Raw genomic sequence first — 16,517 nt, 5'->3', positions numbered from 1 at the left:
TGACACTCAATGTAGTAGCAAGCAACAGCAAAATACAATTTCAGAGTTGTTTCAGCCATGTTAGTTTGCTGAGTGTTCTGTGTTTTTATAATTATTATTATTTTTTTAATGATAAGCTACACTATCTCTCTAATTTGAGTTCAACTTGTTTACAGAAAGGTAAAGTCAGTTTATTTGTGTTTACTGCTTGCTCTAGAAAAAAAAAAGAGTAATTAATTTCTAAATATTGAGATATACATTTGAATAAATGTTTAAGTAAGGTAATATATTGTCACCTTGGAATTATAAGGTTCTTTCTGCTTTCTGAATGATTTTGAGATATTGAGCTTCAAAGTTTTTGCATTCCATAGCAAACAGTATATGTGGCACATATACACATATATGTTTGTTATTTAAAAATATTTTTTAAATAAAAAGTCTTAAAATGTAAACAACTTATAAAATTGAGCTGAAGCTTGACTACAAAATTAAATCCCAAGTCAAATCGAAATCGCAATAAAAAAAAAAAAAATCACAATTAGATATTTTCCCCAAATTGCACAGCCCTAGTAGACAGTAGACTGTTAGATTAGAGTTGGGTTATTGTAATTAAGTAACATGTACTGCAAAATCATTTAGTCAGTAAAATGACTGTCACAGGAACATCAAATATGTTCGAGCATTGAAGATATTAAATAGACAGTCTAATCCTCTAATGACATGCGATTGCAAAGTTACTTATATCCAACATAATGTCTGAACTAGAGATCATTAAAATAATGTCACCTTAGTTTAAATTTCTTTTTAATCTGCCAACAAACATAAGTGCATTTCTAGACTCAGCCAAGCCAACATTTTTTAACCACTCATGACACTACTTACATTAATTTGTATATTAGGACAGATCATAGTTGGTACTTTACTTCAAACATTTTTGAGAAAGCATTTGCACTTGATTACACTTGAAAATGTAAGAAACACCACTAAGAGTTTGGCCTGCAAGTGATGAATTGGCAGACATACTACTTGCCATCTGTTACATGCCTTCCCAAGAGCTATGACTCTAATCCTTGAAATCCACACGTCTTTATGTACGGTACATGCATAATCAATGACTGTGAAAATAGCAGTATTACTTTTGGTTAACTATCTAGTCTGATACTCCTACATACAATATAGTGTGCAACTCAATGGCTCTGTAGCAGTTCAGCACCACGGACAGTTCCAGTGCAGTGTTGCGTTCACAGAATGTCCACTCTGGACAATGCCCATCTAATCCATCACAATCAGTTCCCTGATATAACACACACACAGGACTGGTGCGTGTTCCAGCAGATTGCCAGAAGACAAACAATTTCAGTTTGCCAACCTCTGTAATGGATTTGTAGTGCATTCATCCGTTGTTAGAGAGCCAGAACTGGGTTTAACCAATTCTTTAACACCAATGAAAAATAATGTATTCCTGTTCTGATCTATCCTGATTCTATCAGCTGCAGATCAAAGACTCTCTGTACTGAACTCCAGCTGGTTAAATGTCTCTTGTCTTTATCTGATTTATTCTGATAGTAAAATGTGGACATTGATGCAACACACTGAAATAAGAGGTATGATTATTATTATCTGCCACTGTGGTCTGAATCACTCCAACCTCACAGATATACAGGGTCTCAGGGCCAGAGATGGACACTTCAGAACCCACACATGCTGCTCACATTTCAGTAAAGTTTAAAAAGTTATGTTAAAGTAATGCTAAATGCTAAAGAATGCTAAAGAAAAAAATCTAATTGAATGAGTTTTACCATATGTAAAATATTGATGATGAATTTTTTATAGTCAGCCTATTTAATAAGTGTTACAGTAAAATAGTTTTACAGTAGATTAGGATGGAATGCATTTAAATATAAATAAGTAAAAAGCAAGGCATACTTATTTGCTATGGATAAATATTTAATTTAGTAATCACAGTGTACTTACCGTATACAATGAGTAATTGTTGATGTTTAGTTTAATAGATAGTATATATAATTATCATATTAAAAAGTAACTTTTTCTATCCTTTATATTAATGTTTCATACAACATGGTATTTCAATTATGTAATGTTAAACTGATCATATTTTATGTGCACAAAACTGCACTGTTCTTTTGAAATGAGTATCAACAGTTATTCTAATAAATTCCTTCTTTAACATATAGATTGCACTATTGAACAATTTTTTAGTAAATGTGTATAACAGTTTAAACTTGCTATTATATTACTTTATATGATCTCATGACTAATAACAATCAAATAAACACTCAGCAAAATGTCATCTCATAATATCTATATGATGTCACATTATTATAATAGCAATGCCAAAAACAGATGTCACTTCTTACCAGTAAACTACAACATTTAACATCAAAATGAACATACAGTTGAAGGCAGAATTATTAGCCCCCTTTTTCCTTTTTCTTTTTCAAATATTTCCCAAATGATGTTGAACAGAGCAAGGAAATTTCCACAGTATGTCTGATAAGATTTTTTTCTTCTGGAGAAAGTCTTATTTGTTTTATTTCAGCTAGAATAAAGTTTTATTTCAGCTAGAATAAAAGCTGTTTTTAATTTTTTAAGTCAAAATTATAAGCCCCTTTAAGCTACATATTTTTTTTCTCGACAGTCTACAGAACAAACCATCGTTATACAATAACTTGCCCAATTACCCTAAACTGCCTAGTAAGCCTTTAAATGTCACTTTAAGCTGTATAGAAGTGTTTTGAAAAATATCTAGTAAGATATTATTTACTGTCATCATGGCAAAGATAAAATAATTCAGTTATTAGAAATGTGTTATTAAAACTATTATGTTTAGAAATGTGTTGAAACAAATCTTATAATTAATTAATAAAATAATTCGGGTTAATTATTCAGTAGGAATTTGTAAACGTTTCACAATTATGCATAAAATACCACTAACCAGCAATACAGTGTTTTTAACATTTGTGACTTGTAAAAAATAACAAATATGCTGGAATTAACATTAACTGCTGTAGAATTACATTAAGTTTAAATATTTTTCATAGCTTTTAATTTAGATAACTGATGTTTACAAATGATAACTCACTGTATTTAGCCTATACCAGTAACTGTTATAATTTTTTCTATGCTATTAAAAATTCATCAAATGTAAAGAGGTACATTTCCACCAACAGATATGGGGTTACAACCTGTCGATCCAGCGCACATGAGCAGAACTTTTGCATTAGTCGTAGCAAAGTATTTAAAACTTTCTCGAAAAATATACGAAAAAAAAAAGGTAAGACTTACAGGGACCTCTAGATTTTGTTACATAGCCTGCTTATCATTCCAACCTCGTCCTGAGTTTTATGCATATCCTCCGAAAAGCCATTACAGAGGGCTACTTGTGTTTTAAACATGTGACTTGTGTGAGAGAGGGCGCGCGCTCGCGTCTGCCAGCGTCTATCCATTGAAATTTGTCTCTCTCTCTCTCTCTGTCTCTCTCTCTCACACACACACACACACACACACACACACGGAAAGAGATGCAGAAGAGGAGGGTCAAGCAGAGCTGTGTGATGGGACTGACTTTATAGAGGAATATCCACAGGCACTTCCAACTGAGACTGAGAAGCTTGAGTGTCGCAGTCCGTTGGCGGATGTTAAATTGAGGCGCGCGCGTTAACTGAATAGCGCGATCTGTTTCTAACTGTCTAGTGGATTTATAATCGACATTATTTGACTAAACGCGGTTATTTCATCTTCAAGGAATAATTCAGAGCTTTACAGGGATAACCTTACCTTCGCTGTACGATGGGGGAGATTTGTCACCGAAGTTGGACTATAGTGAAGTAGCACCAGTTTAAATATTTAGGTGCTGCCCAAACGACCTTTCGTCCATTTTGTCTGTACGCCAAACAGTTTTCGTTACTTCCGTGGGTTTTTACGGTGATGTAACAAACAATAATAATAAAAACTGATTCAACGCAGAATGGGACGTGAACGGATGAAGTTTCACCACTGAGGAGCGTTATGGTGAGTTGCATTTTCAATCCGACCGTGTTTAAAATTGTTGTCAGTATACTATAGCTAGGTACTGTCTGCGAAGAGGATCGTTGCCTCTTGCGGCAGCAGGACAACTTTGAACAAATGCAATCTCTCATATCGTTGTTTTGAAGGATGTGCATACAGCAGCTCATCAAGACTACAGAGATCCACACACGAGTTATTGCTGTAATGCCTCAAGACTGTTCATGTATTTATGCATGCCATGTGGTGCTTGATACACACACACGCGCGCGCGCACAACCACACACACACACACACACTCGCACGTTGATATTTCTGCATTACTGTAGAAATATTGCTCTTATTCAGAATTCGTTGAGCATGTCCTTTTAAAACAAGAGAATATATTTCAGTGGCAAAACTAATTAAGATTGCTTATGTTTTAAGCACTTAGTATTATTATTGTCAAATGTAAGCATAAAATGATATAAACAATACAATGCCAATATACAATATTTATTTTGTGACAACAAGTTTTAAAATGACATGTTGTATGTTTCTGTAAATTAGTCTGGTTTTAAAAGGTAAACTAAGTAATTAATTAATTAATTAATTAAATATATTAATTTGTTCATATATTCAGTCATTTATTTCATTGTATTGGTTGATTGATTGTATTTGACCTGATACAAATGACAGATTTTGAGGGTTATACTAATACTAATAATTTATCTTTTTAACAATGAGCCCTGAATGTAATTGCTAGTGATGAATTAAATACTCATGATCCTTTTTCGCAGACTGTTAGTAATCACAATGCGGGATTCTAATATCACAGGTACTATAGTCTACACAGCTGTAGGTTTACAGAAAAGAGACATAAACTTTGCTGCCTTGTCAATCAGCTGCAAATACATTGCTTTAATTGGTGTCACGACATCATCCCTACCATCTGTTATCAAAATAGCTTGTAGCTTACTTGCAATTACTTTAAAACTAAAAGACATTTAATTATAGAAATAACCAGAACCACAGAGAAACAAAATCATCTCTATGTATGACATCACTGAGATGGATACACTGTTTTGTAGTGTACAATATAGTTTGAGCCACTATGCCAGTACTCATCTGTCTCTGGCCAATGGGGCGAGCACAGAAAAAGCAAATGATTTTAGTACAACTCTATTACATTATTCTTCTTTATCCACAATTGACATGCTGTAATGGGTCTTTCTGATAGAGTCAGCATAGAAAACATGCACTGCCCCTGCTTTTAAATGCATAGTTCACCAATCAATCAATCAATCAATCAGTCAGTCAGTCAGTCAGTCAGTCAGTCAGTCAATCAGTCAATCAATCAATCAATTAATCAATCAATCTACCAACCAACCAATCAATCAATCAATCAATAAAAAATAAATAAATAGTTAATATGTACTTAACCTTGTGTACTTCCAATGGCTTTCTTTACTGTACAAACTTCCATATAACTCATGTTTCACAGAAATGATGACAGGTTGTTCATTTTAGACATTGTATATTTATGAACAAAATTATAAAAGATAAAAATATTAGATTATTTGATTTATTAGTAGTGACATTAGCATGTTTATTTACTTGCAGTGCCACTAGTGGCACCAAAGGGAATTGCATATGTGTTTTTGTATCTGGGACGGTAACTCTTTTTAAGGTATATCGCGCTTTAGAAAAGTCAAGGTTTTAAAACCACCAAAACTAGTTCCTACGGTATATGTAAGATTGCTTTTTTTTAGTATCTCTAGCAAAAAAGATATCCAAAGCTGCCATTTTAAATTGTAGATAAATGTTTTTGAAACTAATGAAGACAGCAGAAACCAATGATTCATTTGAATTATTTAGCCTGGCATGTTTACTGTTGCAAAATATTTAAAATGTTTCTCAAAATAAAATATATTGGCTGCGTCCAAAATGGCCTATTTAATTTTTTTTTCAATTCATCTTTATTTGTATAGCGCTTTTACAATGTAGATTGGTTCAAAGCAGCTTCACATAGAAGATCATAGTAAATTCAGAGCCGGCGCATCCATAGAGGCGACCTAGACGGCCGCCTAGGGCGCCATAATAGTAAGGGCGGCAAACGTGCCACTAGCCCCTAACCCACCATCCATCACTTGAACGTACTACTCGACCAATAGAAAAGTATGTTTTATACAGTATGAATGTGAGTAGTATGAATGGAGCTCGGATGTACTACATCCACCATTTATTATGATCACAGGACACACCTGCTTCACACCCATTCATAAATTCTCTCACGATGCTTCATGGGGTATAGCGCAGCGTCCATCGCATGCGCACTTCAGAATCTCGCTGTAAGTAGTAGGTCATACAGGTACTTCTCGCATACTGTTTTTCAGATACTTTGAAATTGGAGATACTACTTAGCTCGCATAGCGTTTTTTGTGTACTAGTATGGAAGTATGCAATTTCGCACACAGTCATTGTGTTTATATCGGAAAAAGTGTTTTTTTTTTACCCAGACATTTAAAAAGAACAAGTTAGAGCAGTAATCACAATACAGTGAAATCGTGATATTTTTATCCAAGGTTATCATACCGTTAGAATATTATACTGGCCCATGCCTAGTCAGACAGCAGACCTTGGAAATTGCATTTCTTATTTGGATTCATAGTGCCACACAAACCTAAAGTGTAAGTAACTGTGGAAGCTTACTCACTGTGTGACTGCTGTTAGCCCTGCACAGGATGTCTTTGGCACCCCAACACTGACAATCTGAATGCTGCATCCACATTTCCTCATGTGAAGGGTCTAACTGTGCGTGTGCGTGTGAGTGTGTGTGTGTGTGTGTGTGTGTGTGTGTGTGTGTGTGCCTTTGTTACCCAGCTGTCTCTCATCATCGCTATCTGCTGCACAGTTTTCGGCATTTTCCAAAAACACCATTTAGAGCTTTTGGCGGACACATAAAAGACAAAAAAGACCTTTTAGCGCAGGCACACACAGACAATTACACAAATACGCGCAAACATCAGCATCCAGTAGGGTTCTAGCTCAATGGCTTATTCATCCTATATTGATGTGCGATAAAGCTATGGATGAGAGCCCGAGAGAGTCGGCAAAACACCTTTCCTAGTCCTGTGAATATGCCTCAATGGGGCCTTTTTTTCTTCAAATGGCTGTCTGCAGGTAAAGTGGCTCCCTAACAAGTCCTCAAATTAATGAATGAGTCATGCGTGAAGGCCCTTCTGCAGCAATTCCAGCACATCAGAAATTTCACAGCGACGACTGATTGGCTGAACATGCTGCAAGCAGACAGGCCCGAGCAGGAGCGAAGCTTTATGATGGTGAGCCGTAGCCCATTATTTTATGATAATGAGCCGGATCACCGAATCCATCCTGATGCTGAGGTTTCTGTGAGACAAACGTGTGAAAAGACAGGCGCATGAACATTGGCTCCTTGATTAGAGCATGAAAACAAAGAGACCCTTGGGAGTATGCGGTTGAAAAGAAGGTAAAGATGTGACATGACACCTTTCAACTAGGCAAACAAAAACCTTGATGCGTGTGTGAAATGACAAGCAATAAGACGTATACATAAAAGCAATGCTGCTAAAAGGTTTCAGGTGTCATTGTCAATTCCTTGACACATAAAATGTATTTGATTTTTACAAAACTATGTGTCTTTTTAAACCTCAATGTCACATTGTGTCTTAACCAGCAGTGACATTATAAAGAATCAGAAATGTGGTTTTATCAGTGGTAAGCTTCAAGTAACAGGACATTTTGTTAATATTTTTTTCTTTCTTCTACCACAATGTCCGTTTTGAAATGTTATTTGCCCCAAATCCTGAAATATGAATAAAGTCCAACAGTCATTTGTTTGGGGGGATATCCAAAGGATAATTGTCAGGGTTGTTGCTATACGTAAAGCTCTACTGGGGCACGGACCCCCCAACAAAAACAACAAAACATATACAGTTGAAGTCAGAATTATTAGTCCCCCTTTGAATTTTTTTTTTCTTTTTTAAATATTGCCCAAATTATGTTTAACAGAGTAAGGAGATTTTCACAGTATGTCTGATAATATTTTTTCTTCTGGAGAAAGTCTTATTTTTTTTTATTTCGATTAGAATAAAAGCAGTTTTCATTTTTTTATGAACCATTTTAAGGTCAAAATTATTAGCCCCTTTAAGCTAATTTTTTTTTTCGATAGTCTACAGAACAAACCATCATCATACAATAACTTGCCTAGTTAACCTAATTAACCAAGCTAAGCCTTTAAATGTCACTTTAAGCTGTATAAAAGCGTCTTGAAAAATATCTAGTAAAATATTATTTACTGTCATCATAGCAAAGATAAAATAATTCAGTTATTAGAAATGAGTTATTAAAACTATTATGTTTAGAAATTTGTTGAAAAACTCGTCTCTCCGTTAAACAGAAATTGGGGAAAAAATAAACAGGCGGGCTAATAATTGAGGGGGGCTAATAATTCTGACTTCAACTGTATATATTAGTATCAGTAGTAGTACAAAAGTATCATTATTATTATATAATTACTATTGTAATTAAATAACAGAAATCAATCCAATGTAAAGGCACAACTGGAGTGATAAGCTAAGATCTTCTAAGAAATATTTTGCATGAATATTAATTTCATATGACAATTCTACAGAACACTAATTAAAAAAAAAAAAACTATATATATATATATATATATATATATATATATATATATATATATATATATATATATATATATATATATATAAGAATTATCTTTTGTCTGAGACCTGCCTGACTCGTCATCTCACCTTTCTGCTTCATACAAAATAAAATAAAAAAAATCCTGCAGGAGCCATGTTTTGTCAAAATAAGACATTATCATCTCTGCATTAATGGCTGTTACGCTGGTTTCACTATTTATTAACAGTGAGTAAACGACGGGGATTCACACCGAGAGCAAGAGCAGCGTGTCAGCGTCAACAGTATGTTTTCAGCGCAATTTTCGAATGATTTCGATTAAATTGCATTGCTTTCGCAAGCGTTGATTCTGTTGTACATAGAAAACATCATCTTTAGTCTGGGATTACCACTCTTAATTAATACATTACATATAAAGTAAACCATAACTCAAAGCATTTACTAGGGCACTGGCAATATACAGCTGGGAGCTGATCAAAGACTGATTACATAAACTGTATATACTGCTCACACTCACACAAACTTGGCGTCTTGTTTTTGCCCAGCGAACATTACAAAGCATTTCCCGTTTGTCTTGCCGTCTTTTGATCTTCATCTGTTTTCCTTTTGATTCTTTGCCACCTAGCCTGACCATTTGCCTGTATTTCAACTACGCTTATTGGATTATCTTTATGCTACTGTTTGCCCCTGTTTTGACCATTGCCTACACAACTTCTCTTTAAATAAACTTCATGTGGATTCTCATCTTCGCTGTCAACGTCTGTATGTTACATTAGGAAAATCCCACCAGACAAAGAGCAATGCACATAAAGAGATATTTAGATCCTCACATTACCATGAAGCACAGTGAATGAGTTGAGTAATCAAGTCTGTCTACCTATGCTCTCTAAATGTATACTAGTGACAAACAAATTAAAAGTATATCAAAATGTATTTATATAACACCTTCCACAGACAAGTCACAAAGTGATTTACATTAAAATATATATCAAAACAGGTTTAAATCCAAGTACAAATGACACCAAAGGTAAAACCAGCTCACAATACTGTTTATTAAAGTTCGCATGAACCAGAAACTGCAACTGTTTTTTTTTTTCTTTCATATTATGATGAGTTCTCAGAGAAATGGAATATTAAATGAGCAAACAGTGGGCATGGCTTGTTTTTTCTACTGCAAGCTGATTAGATGTATTATTAAAGTTGGCATTTCATTCAAAAAGATCGGGAAAAGGGTTCCAGGAGAGTTATTACAAGCTAACAGACACCTCCTCACCATTTTTGTTTGTTGTCATAGCACAGTCAAAACTGACAGTTTGAGGGTTAAGTCATACCTGTCAACCCTCCTGTTTTTCCCGGGATTCCCCCGTATTTTACAATTCTATCTCGCTATCATCTCGTAAAGGTATTTTCCTGTATTTTCAGTAATGCGATAAACATTAAAGAGCCAATCCTCCCTATACATAACCCATACCGCGAAACCACCAGGGGATGCCTCTAGCTCTTAAACGTGAATTTGTTCTGTGCTTTCATTTTATTTAGGCATGAAAACACTTTGAAATAAATATAAAAATGTCGGCATTTCCTTCCTTTCCATTACAGGCACCTTCGCCCTTCCTATTCAATCCTCAAGACAGTTCATGTAAGCAGTGTGTGACTGTTAGACGCGCTCCATATTGATAAATAGATAAGGGTTATCCCTTATTTTCACATCCCATTGTTGACAGGCATGGGTTAAGTATGTTAGCCATGCCCAATATTTCAGACAGACATAATCTGACAATTTAGCTGAAAACAAACAGGAAGTGCATTTTCAGATTTAAATATTTGATTACATGAGCAAATTACTTTTTTTATGACATGCAGAGATGAATTGTTCACCACAAAACTGTTTTTAACTGTTTTTAACTGTTTTTTATTTTTTTAAGTTCAACTAAGTCCAAATTAAACTTGCTTTTGAGCAAACTTTGAATCATTTTTCAGTCCACAGAACATGCTCCCCAGCCATGGTTAGTCTAGTCTTTTGATTCTTTCTGCTGATGAGAGGTTTGGTCACTGCAGAGTAGGCTTTCAGTCCAAATTCTCTTAAACACTGAGGCATTGTAGTCCTTAGTCCTTACACTGTTCAGAGCTGAACTGGAGAGCAAATCTTTCTGCAGTGTTGAAACCACTGTCCACTGAGATTCCCAAGATCATCCTATCCTCTTGTGCATTTGTCTTCGGTGAATGGCCTCTTTGCCAGACTTTAATGAGTTAGTGACAGATGCGATATTTTAAAATCATGGATTTGAAATGACTGACTTCTCTTGCTGTGACTGAAAGGGTCACTCCTTTGGCCTTCATTTGGACCGCTGTCAGAGGGTTTCAGTCATTTTAGAATGACTCATCATCTTGCAAAGTCAGTGAAAACAGGCAAGTTAGGCAGTTAAATAGGGATTTTCAGGAATGTACCACCAGCTGCCAGGTTAACTCTATTAACTGGGAGTAATCTGCAAGTGTTCGCCATTTTGATCAGTAAATATTTTTCTATATTTTCCCTAATTTTTTAATGCAAAAACACCCTGTCTTGTACTCTTACAGTGCATCCACTTCTGGTATATGTTTATTTATCTTTAGGTTTCTGTGTTCATATCTTCTTATATTTAGCTGTTTGTTACTTTATTCATTGTGACCACCCTCTCATCATCTTGTTAGTTTTGATTTAGAATTATCTCCACCTCTTATTAATTAGTCTTTGAATATTTAAGCTGTTTTCTTTCTAATTGCTTTGTTTGTTTCTGTTTGATAATTGTTTTTATTTTATTTTTTTGATACTGCGTTTGGATCTGCCTCCTGCTTGTCCTTACCTACCCTAATTGTAATATTATCTGCATCAAATCAAAATTTGTTATGTTGCCGGTGGTTTAGTTTAGGGCTTTTTATAGATGGAGTCGAGTATTTTATACAACCTACAACCTTAACAGAATAGTTTAATATTTCTATTCACATTTCTCTAGTGTTTTAAATTTTAAAGCACACCGTCTTTTGCTTTGCTTCAAATCAGCATGTCTAATTTTGCTAGTTGATTTGGTTTATAGCTTATAAGCCCTTTGGGGAAAAATGAACAGGAAAAATACTTTCAAATCTAGCCTTTCTGAATAAAAGGACCGACACTGTTACACTCTATTAAAATTGTCTGTTACTGAACCACATTTTCACTTTCAGTGTGGACATTTTGCAGCTGAATGCTTAGGACATGGTGTGAAATCTCAAGAAGATGGCAAGTTTATGCAGGATCATTCAATTTATTTATATATATTTATATAAATGTTGTACTTAACTTGTGGCTTTAAATGTATATGTAATGTAACATTTTCTTAATGGCATTTGTTTGAAGAGGAGACTCTTTGTCTGGCAGGCTGGATTAAACAAAAAAAAAACCCCTCCATAGTTTGTTTTCCGAGATTAATTGCTGCTTTTCCCCTAGTATCGCGCTGAGCCTTTCACTGATATGTGGCCAAATAAAAATGTAAAAGTGAGAACTTTACGATCAAAAAGGCAATAATTAAAGCAGCAATTAATTCAGCATCTTGTACATTACCACTGGCTCTGCTCGCTATTACTGTGAGGTCTAATTCTAACCTGTAATCAATTCTTTGTTGTGTTTTATCCGCACCAACAGACATTTTAATGGAATGCACCCCTCTGTTTAATAGTCATGGTTAACTGATTTTTCTATAAACCTTTACTCTCTGCATACATGTCCTGACCCGAATAGCAATAGCTATTTAAATCGCTTGACTCATCAAAACCATAAGTTACAGCCTTTTAATCTAGGATCATCTAAACAAATTATTGTACTCATGATCAAAAGAGAAGCTACCTTGTTGTTCATGCCTCCTCAACGATCAAAGGCTTTAGTAATAAAGATTTGGTTTACAATTAATAAAAAAATACCAATGATTGCACCCTAGAGACATGAGCTGAGTGTTTTCAAACCCTCATATTAAAATGTGTGCCATGTCCATAGAGACATTATGCTCTCAGGGACATGTTATATTAAATGTGGCTGTCAGAGTGTTGGTGAGCAAACAAAAATACATTTGTTCGTTTTGTGTGTGTGTGTGTGTGTGTGTGTGTGTGTGTGTGTGTGTTATCTCTTTATTTGCTTTTCCCACTATACTTTGGGTCATTTGTTGTCTTTTTGAGTAATGCTCTGAGCAAGCGTATTTATAAGGTTGTCATTTATGGACCTGTATTTCTTTTTTTTTTTTTGCACATGGACAAACAAGGTCAGATGTATGTGTATCTGCAGCATGCTAAACAAACCTCTGCATTCACTACAAATTGATATTATTTTGTCTGATGCTCTGTATTTCGTTTAGAATCTGACAATTATTAGTTTCATGGCTTGTCTGCTCCTAGAGGTCCATTTCTCAAAGTGACAGCAAGATTAGAGAGAATATTTGATTTGCATTTAACACTCAACACAATGGTTGTCATTCCTTTCCATCCACTGATATAAGCTTGTATTTCATATTTCTTTTACTGCATCTGCTGGGATATTCTCTTTGATACATTACACACTGCAAATCTCTTTGTACACATCCTTTTGTTCTCAAACGAAACACGGATAAATAATTATGACTTCCAGCCACATTATTTCACTAAGAAACCTTTTTACCCTCAGGCACTCAATGAAAGGCACCAATGATTGTCATGGTTTGGTGAATAACATAGCTAATTAAGAGTAAAAGCTCATTAGTCAGCGGAGAGCGGAGGATGTGAGGTTTATTGGTTCCTGTTGCAGACTTTGAAGGAGGTTTCAGGAATGACTTGAAGTCAAGCCTGGAAGAACCAGAATTACAAATAGTGGATTCCTACTGTAGAAGCTGTAATACAACCCTGTAATCAACTCTCACTCAAGATGCACACTTTTACAAACAGTTAGACAACCCTCCATCCACCCCGCGGACCCAGGTTTAGAGGCAGAAATATCTCACAGAACATAGCTTCATTTGCATGCTTCCAGCAGAGACTGCCAAAACGCATTGCAATTGCGCAGGTTGTAAATGAAAGAACAGAACAGATGCCCTGAGTCCAAAGAGCTCACTTGAGTCTATCCTCTGAACATGGTTGACTCGGATGCCATTCAGAACTCAAGCTTGAGAGCTCCCAAATCTCATCATCTCAACCTTTCAAAACTACTTGAGTAATAATTCACTTTGAGCTTGGTTTTTAAGCTTGGTTCTTTTTCTGTAAGTTAAATTTCTGTGCCTGGAGATGTTAAAAAGGGCCGATTATGTGCTTGCAGTTGGAAATTGAATGTTCAGTGTTTTCAGGGAAAATATCTTTTTGTTAAAAGCAAAGCTTTGGGTTTATTGTCTACAAAGATTAAATCAGTCATCAGCATTTGTTGCATAATCATACATTCTACAAAAGAAAAACACAAAGGCTTCAACTGAAAAATGCAAGGTCAAAATATAAATCAAGGCTCCGGTGCTGACTTATTATGTAAATGTAGTAGTTAGTTAATGTAAATGTAGTTGATTTTCTCAGAAGGTGTGAAGATTTAATCTTACAAGTGTGTATTTTCTAAGCTTTGTAGATGTTGTGTTTATGGTGTTGCCATTTTCCTACACTAATGCCATGTTCTCACAAAGGGCATGTCTGAAGCTCATATGGACATGATAGTTATAGTTATAGATAGACAGCCAATCACATCCAGCTTGAACTGCACCACAAAAAGGTACAGAATAGTAGTTGTATATAAACATTGATCATAAAGTACTGAGTGATTTTTACCAACTATGATATACTTCAATTTTGACAGAATAACCGATTTACTGTTAACCATAAGGGTGCGTTTTTAATCGATTAATGGTGTCAGTTATACAATATATATATTATTTATTTATTTATTTTTTGGCTCCATAAATATGCAACACATATTTGTTAACTCACGGAATGGTAACACGTGCAACCACATGTGCGTACAGACATATTTTGCAAAAGAAGCAAAATGAAAAAATAATATTGCTGGTCACAGTTTGAAACAGACGAACTGATGCCGCACCGCTCACAAACACAACAAATAGGCTATAGTTGTGATGATTTAGTGTACAACCAACAAACCAACTTTTTTTTCTTTGGGAAAATTAGTTATTAATAGTTCTTAATATAAATCCATTTTAAAATAGCCTACATAATCTTTGAATCAGACAAATTCAAAGATATTCTTGATTTTTGCATAATGATAATTGCACCAAACTGAGGCTGCTAGTTTTATTTGATGGAAGAAAAAACAAAACAAATGATTGGACAAACAGTCTATGTTGGTTCTTAAAAAAAGGATTCAGTCCGTGTTTTCATTTCAAGTCTAAATGTGTCATTTATCTTGCCATCTTGGGCAGGACTATTTATTTTATTCTTTTTATTTACTTTATTCTGTTTTTCTATGCTGTTGGAAACACTGAATGTGCGTGAAGATGTTATGTTGTTAATATATTTGCATGTTAAAATAAATCAGTATTTTACAACACAATATTTAATGTGTCAAAATAGACACATCAATTATTAATATTTTTTTAATCTGACAAGTAATGGTTAATATTTGGTTAATGAGCGGTGGTTGTCGGCTGGCAAAAATCACAGAAATGAGCAACCCTAAACTATTTTCTGGAATTGCACAAATGTGATTGTACTGTCTGTACAAGTGTTTGCATAGAGTAATCTCATTGGCTGGTGCTTGCGTTGGCGCTTAAAAAAAAAATCAGCTTCTGTTATGGATCTAATGCGACTCAACTGACCCACAGTTCAGTTCAGCAGTGCTTGACGTCTCTCTATTCAAAGTCAATGGGAAGCATCAACACGGTGTATGTAACAATGATTGATGTCTTCTGCAAATGACTTTATCACTTTGGACGAAAGTGTAAATACCTAAAATCAAATGCAATCTAAATGTAGTTGTGACTTAGATTTGCCACATTCACTTCAGGACAAGCTTTTTGAAAAAGCATTCTCTTGTTGAACTGGGTGAGGTTTGGGAAAACAAAATTTGGTTCACAATGTCCTCTGTGATGCATAACCAAGCAGTTGTTTACTGTGGGGTTGAAGCAAAGTTTGGAGTCAAATTCACATTTCAGCGGGTGAATTTATTTCACTGGAATTAATTACCATCTCCACAACAAGCAGGAAATAAACATGATATCATTGGTCAAAATGTATCATTCTATCTTTAATAACTCAGTTAAAGTGCATTTATATGTTTGTTTTCTTTACTTCTTTAGTAACTTCAATGTAAAGATTCCCATTTCAGCAACATTGCAGAGATATTCATCTTCATTGTAGACCAGAGATCCCCAAACTCGGGCCAGCAGGCCAAAGTTGGCCCTTTGTATCCTTTGATTTGGCCTGCTAGAGGGAAAATGAGTGGGAAGGATTGGGGAATGTTTTTAACAGATTCTCAATTCTATTTTAATGTAAACTTTTGTTTCTTTGTGTTATTGTTGAGCTACAAAATAAACAAAGTGAAATTAAATGTTTCAATTAAATGTTGTTAATAAATCCGATTTAAAAAAAAAATGTACTTAACGAACAGGGGTCAAAGCAGGAGAAATCAGCATGCAAATCAAGGCAAATACAGTTTCAACGTGACTAGTGTATTCAGCATTGAACCACATTGTTTTATAAAAGGATTTTTTACATGGTTTCATTGTAATAAGTTCCTTTAAATAATATACATTTTCAAAAAATAAGAATGCATTAGTAAATACGGTTGAAGTAATTTTTTCAATTTATTTATAGATATTATAATATCTATATTTATTATAAATAAAATTAAATAAATTAAGAAA

General features: G+C 34.6%; 1 protein-coding gene across 1 annotated transcript in view; it reads left to right on the top strand.

Annotated features, from left to right (window-relative positions):
* Nucleotides 1-3,429: 3,429 nt before the first annotated feature.
* brinp3a.2 (bone morphogenetic protein/retinoic acid inducible neural-specific 3a, tandem duplicate 2) overlaps nt 3,430-16,517 on the top strand; it is a 61,272-nt gene continuing 48,184 nt past the window's right edge. Inside the window, exon 1 of the mRNA XM_056460132.1 lies at nt 3,430-4,011. The gene's annotated coding sequence lies outside the window, so the exon portion shown is untranslated. The remainder of the gene's footprint in view (nt 4,012-16,517) is intronic.

The sequence above is a fragment of the Danio aesculapii genome, chromosome 6 (genome assembly GCF_903798145.1).
Source record: "Danio aesculapii chromosome 6, fDanAes4.1, whole genome shotgun sequence".
NCBI classification, from domain to species: domain Eukaryota; kingdom Metazoa; phylum Chordata; class Actinopteri; order Cypriniformes; family Danionidae; genus Danio; species Danio aesculapii.
The sequence above is the reverse complement of the archived record's forward strand: the minus strand, read 5'-3'. Positions and strand labels throughout refer to the sequence as shown.